The sequence below is a fragment of the Chelonoidis abingdonii genome, chromosome 3 (assembly GCF_003597395.2).
Source record: "Chelonoidis abingdonii isolate Lonesome George chromosome 3, CheloAbing_2.0, whole genome shotgun sequence".
NCBI lineage: Eukaryota > Metazoa > Chordata > Testudines > Testudinidae > Chelonoidis > Chelonoidis abingdonii.
Genome location: NC_133771.1, coordinates 70,684,587 through 70,693,564, shown reverse-complemented (window position 1 = coordinate 70,693,564; position 8,978 = coordinate 70,684,587).

Genomic DNA, 8,978 nt, shown 5'->3' with positions numbered 1-8,978 from the left:
TTTCTGATTTGAAAGTAGTTAATACAAATAAATTGTGGCTGACATTTGCTAATCATTAATGTTCTTGCAGTCTGCAATCATCATTATTTCTTGTTGTGGCGGGTACTGAGAAACCATATTTACCCATGTCCCTGTGTGATTGATCATGTGTTATGTGCACAATTGTGATACATCAAATGAACATAATGTATTGCTGTTCAATATGGAATGTGCTGTACATGTATTATTCCCAGGCAAAAACCTTATTAACCTGTAATCAGCATTGAAGAAATCCATCAGTCACTTTGTACCAAAAGAAAAAGAGAACACTGTAGTCTCATCAAAACCCATAAACATTGAGGAGACTGGAAAATCAATGTTAAATTGCCCCTCCAAAAAAAAACCCCACATAACTGCACAGTTAAATTCACCTAAATAATCTAAACTCTGTCCTGGAGCACCATCAATCTCTCATATTTCTTGCTGTGTTCCTTTGGTACAAATTTTTGAAGCTGGGGTTATGTTTGGAACAAGAGTTTTTTCTAACAGCCTTAAGAAGACACCACCTCATGTCTGACCACTAATAGTATTGATAGAGTGATGCTACCATTACTAACTTCTTATTTTCTATTTCTCTTCTTTTTTCAGAAATCCACTTGTAGGCTACAAGTCTCATATTTGGAGAAGGCACTGTATGGAAACCACAGAGCATTTTCTGTTTTAGAAGTGATTTCATACATGCACATTTCCAATAGTTAAGTGTGATGTTTCAGCATAACAGTAACCTTTGCACTTTCCACAGAGTGCAATAACTTCGTGATCATGGCCCAGGAGATTTTGACTGCACCGTGTCTAATTTTAGTTACATAGCTGGCAGCGCATGGAATCTCTGTCAAAAGATTGCCATCAATATGCTGTTTCTTCAGACAGGAATTACACAGTGCCATATTTTTTTATGCAATACATATGACTATAAAGAAGGCTGGAGTCTGTTCACCCAATATATATTGTTAAGAGTAAGGTATTCCAGTCACTGTGTGTGATGATCCTGTGGGATCGTATATTGTTTCAAGGGTTTAATGCACCCAAATTTTCCATCTTAAGGCACACAGCTCTCCCTGTTGCTCTCCAAAGTATCATAGAATCATAGAAATGTAGGACAGGAAAGGACCTTCATAGGTCATCTAGTCCAGTCCCCTGCACTGAGGCAGGACCAAGTATTATCTAGACCATCTCTGACAGGGGTTTGGCTAACCTGTTCTTAAAAATCTTCAGTGATGGAGATTCTACAACCTCCCTAGATAATTTGTACCAGTGCTTAACCACCCTGAGAGTTAGGAAGGTTTTCCTAAAGTCCAGCCTAAAACTCTTTTCCTGCAATTTCAGCCCATTGCTTCTTGTCCTATCCTCAGTGTATAAGGAAAACAATTTATCACCACTCTCTTTATAACAAACTTTTATGGATTTGAAAACTTGCACCATGTTTCCCCTCAGTCTTCTTTTCTTCAGACTAAACAAAACTTTTTTTTTAATCTTTCCTAATAGGTCATGTTTTCTAGATCTTTAATCATTTTTATTGCTCTCCTCTGGACTTTCTCCAAATTGTCCACATCTTTCCAAAAGTGTGGTGCCCAGCACTGGACATAATACTTCAGCTGAGGCCTAATCAGCATGGAGTAGAGTGGCAGAATTACTTCTCATGTCTTCCTTACAACACTCCTGCTAATATATCCCAGAATGGTGTTTGCTCTTTTTGCAACAATATTATATTGTTGACTCATATTTAGTTTGTCATCAGCTATAACCCCCAGATCCTTTTCTGCTGTCCTGCTCCCTAGGCACTCATTTCCCATTTTGTATTTGTGCAATTAATTATTGCTTCCTAAGTATAGCACCTAACATTTGTCCTTATTTAATTTCATTCCATTTATTTTGGACCATTTATCCATTTTATCAAGACCATTTTAAATTCTAATCCTGTCCTCTGAAGCACTTGCAACCCCTCCAGGCTTGGTATCATCCATAAACTTTATAAGTGTACTCTCTATGCCATTATTTAAACTAGGGCTGTCAAGCGATTAAAAAAATTCATTTTGATTAATCTCACTGTTAAACAATAATAGAATACCATTTATTTAAATATTTTGGATGTTTTCTACATTTTCAAATATATTGATTTTGATTACAACACAGAATACAAAGCATACAATGCTCAGTTCATATTTATTTTTATTGCAAGTATTTGCACTGTAAAAAAACAAAAGAAATAGTGTTTTTCAATTCACCTAATATAAGTACTATAGTGCAATTTCTTTATCATGGAAATTGAACTCACAGATGTGGAATTATGTACAAAAAACTGTATTAAAAATAAAGCAATGTAAAATTTTAGAGCCTGCAAGTTCACTCAGTCCTACTTCTCATTCAGCCAATCGCTCAGGTAAACAAACCTGTTTGCATTTGCAAGAAATAATGCTGCCCACTTCTTGTTTACAATGTCACCTGAAAGTGAGAACAGGTGTTCTCATGGCACTGTTGTAGCCAGCGTCACAAGATATTTATTTGCCAGATGTGCTAGAGATTAATATGTCCCTTCATGCTTCAACCACCATTCCAGGGGACATGTGCGCATGCTGATGATGGGTTCTGCTCCATAACAATCTAAAGCAGTACGGGCCAACGGATGTTCATTTTCATTATCTGAGTCAGATGCCACCAGCAGAAGGTTGATTTTCTTTTTTGGTGGTTTGGGTTCTGTAATTTCTGGATCGGAGTGTTGCTCTTTTAAGACTTCTGAAAGCATGCTCCATAACTTGTCCTTCTCAGATTTTGGAAGGCACTCAATATTATAACTGGGTTGAGGCTGTAGCTATCTTTAGAATCTCACATTGGTGCCTTCTTTGTGTTTTGTCAAGTCTGCAGTGAAAGCGTTCTTAAAATGAACAAACATGTGCTTGGGTTATCATCTGGGATGCTATACATCAAATGTGTGGTAACAGAGCAGGGGACTACAATTCTCCCCCAAGGAGTTCAGTAACTAAATTAATTAACACTTTTTTTTTTAATGAGCATCATCAGCAATGGAAGCAATGTCCTCTGGAATGGTGGCCAAAGCATGAAGGGGCATACGAATGTTTAGCATATCTGGTACATAAATACATTGCAATGCCGGCTACAAAAGTGCCATGCAAATGCCGGTTCTCACTTTCTGGTGACTTTGTAAATAAGAGGAGGACAGCATTATCTCCTGTAAATGTAAACAAACTTGTTTGTCTTAGTGATTGGCTGAACAAGAAGTAGGACTGAGTGGACTTGTAGGCTCTGAAGTTTTACACTGTTTTGTGTTTCAGTGCAGTTATGCAACAAAAAACATCTACATTTTTAAGTTGCACTTTCACAACAAAGAGATTGCACTGAAGTACTTGCATGAGGTGAATTGAAAAATACTATTTCTTTTATCATTTTTACACTGCAAATATTTGTAATCTAAAATAATATACACTTTGATTTCAATTACAACACAGATTACAATATATATGAAAATGTAGATAAACGTCTGAAATATTTAATACATTTCAGCTGGTATTCTATGGTTTAACAGTGCGATTAAACCTGTGATTAATCGAAATTAATTTTTTTAATTGCAATTAATTTTTTTAGTTAATCACGTTACTTAACTGTGATTAATCGACAGCCCTAATCTAAGCCATTTATGAAGATATCCAAAAGAACCAGACCCATGACAGATTCCTGTGGGACCCCATTCGATATGCCCTTCCAACTTGACTGTGAACAACTGAAAACTACTCTCTGCACACAAGTTTTCCAACATGTTGTGCACCCGCTTCATAGTTATTTTGTCTAGGCTGTATTTCCCTAGTTTGCTTATGAGAAGGCCACGTGATTCATTGGTTGGGGGGGTGGGTACTGATTAGCAGTCATGTCACACTACTCATCAGTACCTGGCCCAAACTGGGGAAACTAATGTCAACCAGCAGACCAAATTCAGTGATGAATCCTGGTCATGTGCCACATAAGGCATATTGTGCATATGTTAAGAAGATGTGAGACAGTATTAAAAGCCTTACTAAAGTTGAGATATATCACATCTACTGCTTCCCCCAATCCACAAGGGTTGTTACCCTGTCAAAGAAGGATATTAGATTGGTTTGACATGATTTGTTCTTGACAACTCTATTTTGACTGTTATTATAACCTTATTATTTTCTAGGTGCTTACAAATTGATTGTTTAATTATTTGCTCCATTATCTTTCTGGGAACTGAAGTTATGCTGACTGGTTTATAATTTCCTAGGTTGTCCTTATTCCTCATTTTATAGATAGGCACTGTATTTGCCCTTTACCAGTCCTCTGGTATTTCTCCCATCCTCTACAAGTTGTCAAAGATAACCACTAATGGCGCTAAGATCTTTTCAGCCACTTCCTTAAGTATTCCAGAATGTATTTCATCAGGCCCTGTCAATTTGAAGACACCTCACTTGTCTAAGTAATTCTTAACTTGTTTTTTCCTATTTCAGCTCCTCCTGCATTTACACTGATGTTCACTATATTAGTTGTCCAATTATTGCTAACCTTTTTGGTGAAAACTGAAACGAAAAAGGCATTCAACACTTTGTCCACTGTGTTTTCTGTTATTGTTATTGTCTTTTCTTCCTCATTCAGTAATGGGCATACCCTGTCCTTGGTCCTCTTCTTGCTTCTAATGCATTTGTAAACTGTTTTCTTGTTACTTTTTATGCCCCTAGCTAGTTTAATCTCATTTTTTGCCAGGGCCTTTCTAATTTTGTTCCTACATGCTTGTATTATTTTTTTATACATGTATATTTAGCCTTAGTCATTTGACCTAGTTTCTGCTTTTTGTATAACACTTTTTTTTTGAGTTTCTGGTAATTGAAAATCTCCTAGTAAAGCCAGTGTGCTCTCTTATCGTATTACCTATCTTTCTTATGCATTGTGATAATGTTTTTGTGCCCTTAATAATCTTTCTTTAAAAACTGCACACTCTCCTGAACTCTTTTAACTTAACTTGCTTTTTATGGGATCTCACCTGCAAGTTCTCTGAGTTTGCTAAAGTCTGCCTTCTTGAAGTCTGTTGTCTTTATTTTCCTATTATCCCTCCTACCATTCCTTAGAATCCTGAACCCTACCATTTAATCATCACTTTCATGAAAGCTGCTTCCAGCTTCCAATTCTCAACCAACTCCTCCCTGTTTGTCAGAATCAAATCTAGATCAGCTGCCCCGCCAGCTGCTTTCTCTACCTTATGTAATAAAAAGTTGTCCCCAGTGCATTCCAAGAACTCTTTGGATAATTTGTGCCCTGCTGTATTATTGTCCCTACAGAAGTCTGAATAGTTGAATTCCCCCATCAGCACCAAATCCAGTGCTTTGTATGATTTTGTTAATTGTTTTTAATTAGTTTCTGTCCTCTCAGCAAGTCCCAAAGGACTTTACAGTCTCACCCCCAACCAAGACTACTAAGCACTTCACAGAAAACACTTCTACACAGCAAATAAAAACCTGCAGCTGGTCTGTGCCAGCCAATTTAGGCTGGTGGGGCTCAGGCCACAGGATAGTTTCATTGCTGTGTAAACTTCTAGACTCAGGCTGGAGCCCTGGCTCTAGGATCCTGTGAGGTTGGAGAGTCCCAGAGTTTGGGCTTCCAGCCCAAGCCCAGAAGTCTACATAACAATGAAACAGCCTTGAAGCCCAAGCCCACAAGCCCAGTGAGGCTGGCACGGGCAAGCTGGGGCCTTTCTTTGCTGTGTAGACATACCCATAGAGGAAAGTACTTGCCTTGGGGAGATTACAGTCTAAGGGGCAGATTGTGACAGACTTTTGGGTAAGCGGGGAGGAAGGCAGCAATGACTCTTCCTCTCCATCTTTACGCAGTGCAGCCCCTGTAAAGCACAGCCACAATTGCAGTTTGGGGAGTGCATAGGGCATACAACACTCTACAGGCAACAGGACTGTGGTCCTGTCCCAGCTTGACATTGGCCCAGGGAGCTGGCCTGCTGTCATGAGGGAAGCAGGCTGCATCATCCCCAAAAATGGTGCAACCTCCTGATGTGTACCATGGAACTTGGGAAGAGCTTGTGTCCCAGAGCTTGTCCCTCTCCTCATGTCAATGCAGCTTTGCAATATGCCCTGCACAGACCAGTCCCTTAAAGGCATGATCTAGCCATAAATGATGGAGATGACAGACAGCCCTGAGGGCATGACGTCCACCAGGAAGTGAGAAGGGAGAAAGAAGGACACAAGTTACAGAAATATGATGCAGTTACTCTAGTCAGACATACGCTTGTCTACGTGGCTCAACTTTTCTTTCTAAGTGTAAAACTAAACGTTAGGCAGCTGGTGTGCTGTGACAGCTGCTTATCATACTTGCAATAATCATCTCATTGTTACTTTGTGCTCCCCTTCTCCCCCCCCCCATTTAATCCACTTGTTGCCTCTCATTTTACACTATAAACTCTTCAGCCTGGGGCCTGTCTTTTGTGAGAAATTTATTCAGTGCCTAGCGCAATAGAGCTGGGACTGTCAGGTGCAATACAAGTAATATGTAATAATCAAACTAATATTCCTGTAAGCCATTCTGCAAGAGCTTGCGGGATTTCTTTGAATGAAGCAAGGGTGGACACATGATGGATAGCTTTTGCAAGATCATTTGAAGCATACTGGGCATCAGAGAGATTTGTGGGAATAAGAGAAGGAAGAGGAATCAAGGCTAATGCCATTGGTGGACATATCCTATTATGACCCCATGAGCTGGTACTAATGTACCATTTCACCACCTCCCATTGAAATATGCACATGAAAGGGAAAAATGTAGTAGTCAAAAAATCTTTATGATGTTTTTGCACCTATTTTTTTATGTTATGAATAGGGCTTTGGATAATTTACAAGCCTCAAATTGGTAGAGACTTTCATCTGCTTCAGCCTATACTGTGCCAACTCAATGGGCAGATTGTTTGAAGTTGGAGCTGTTAGGGAGAGGAATCTTATTTTAAAATGTCACATTACAGAAAAATAATGCCTCCTTGCCTCCAGCCTGAGCCAGGTTTTCCAGAGTTTACAATCCACAATAATACAGGAGAGTAGTGTTTTTCTGAAAATATCTCTGCATAAGGCACTGACTCCAAATGATATACCTATCTGTATGGCACAACTCAGATTACTGCAGTTGATTTTGCCACAGCCACTACAGGTGAAGTTTCCTATTTAATCCTAAACCTCATACTGTCTCTACATTGCAGCTAAAATGAACAGAGCAGGAAGTGAATATTGTAGACAAATATTGAAGATGAATATAGAAGGTCTTTATTCTAGTATAATGAATGTAGAAAATTTTAAATTAAAGCCTTTGTTTTCCAGTTACTTTTACTTACAAAAAGTGTGTATTAAAAGAACATGCTCTTAATGAATTTGGCCTTGACTAGGATTCCCCACAGTGCAAAAGAGGCTTACAGAAAGGAAACCACAATAATGATAAATAACAATATCTTGTGCTTCTGTGGCACTTTCCACCCACGGACCTCAAAGTACTTTATAAACATAAATTCATTTATCTTTGCAGCACCTTGGTGAAGGAGAGAAGTATAACCCATATTTTAGAGATGAGGAAACTAAGATACACAGAGCTTATACAAGAGATAAGGATTGACTCTATATTTTTAACCCTAGTTCTATGCTTTAGCTGCATGGCCATAAATTTCTACCAGGACTCAGCTCTGTCATATATCGCCCTTTACAGAAAGAACCTGATCTTACATGAGAGAGAGCGAGCCTGAGAATGGATAGTCAAACGCTTTACCATTGCAATTTTCTACCTTTATATGGAACTTGTGGATGTTACTCAGTTTGCTCATACCAATGTCATAATTGTTTCCACAGTAATAAATACTTTAAAAGGGGGTGGTAATGCAGAGGTTCACAAAGGACAAAACTCAAATCTGAGAGGGTCTTTTCTGCACTCATTACTAGGGTAATACTCCTGTTAAGCTCATTGCTCCTTTGTTGAGTTCAGTGGAAGACTCACCTGATCCTGGAAAGCAGGCTAGGCCTCTAAACTGCATAAAGAAATTACAACAGTGTGGGAGTTCTAGCAAGTGTTTATTTTGTCACTTGTTCAGGAGGACCTGTCTCATTCATGCATGTCTCCACCACTTGTAACTGGAGAAGTCACCCCAAATTTGTGGCAATAGAAGTTTGGTTCCACCACACCTCCTCCTATAGTCTTTTATTTTACCCATCTGTTGCCATATATGGTCAAATTAGCTGAGACTGGGTCATGAAATACCTTAATACTCCAAAATACCCTAAAGATCAATCCTTTTGAGTCCTAACAAGGATTAACCAACTAGCAACTTCCTCAGACAGGGTCTTACAAAACAGAGAATTCTAATACAGAGTAATTCTGATGCTGCAGAACATTTAGGGGATTTTCTGCAGCTTCTTAGGGCTGGTCTACACGACAAGGGAATATCGATCTTAGATACGTGAATAACGTAGCTGAAGTCGAAGTATCTAAGATCGAATTACTCACCGTCCTCACAGCGCGGGATCGACGTCCGCGGCTCCCCCCTGTCGATTCCGCAACTCCGCTCGGCTTGGTGGAGTTCCAGAATTGATATAAGCGTGTTCAGGGACCGATATATCGTGTCTAGATGAGATGCGATATATCGATCCCCGAGCAATCGATTGCTACCCGCCAATACGGCGGGTAGTGAAGACGTAGCCTCAGGCTTCTCAGCTATCCTGTAGAAACAAGAATTGTGGAAGGAAATTGAAGCAAAAACTGAAGTAAATAAAAACCTTCTGCTTCCTTATTTTATTGTTCAGTAGAACATGCTCATTGCACAGATTCCAGCTGCAGCAAGAGATTTGGCAAAAATGGCTTTTAAAAGTGACTATGGGGGTGAAAGAGAGTAAGAACTGAGGCAAATTTAAACCAACATTCCATGTATCCAAGATGGCTTC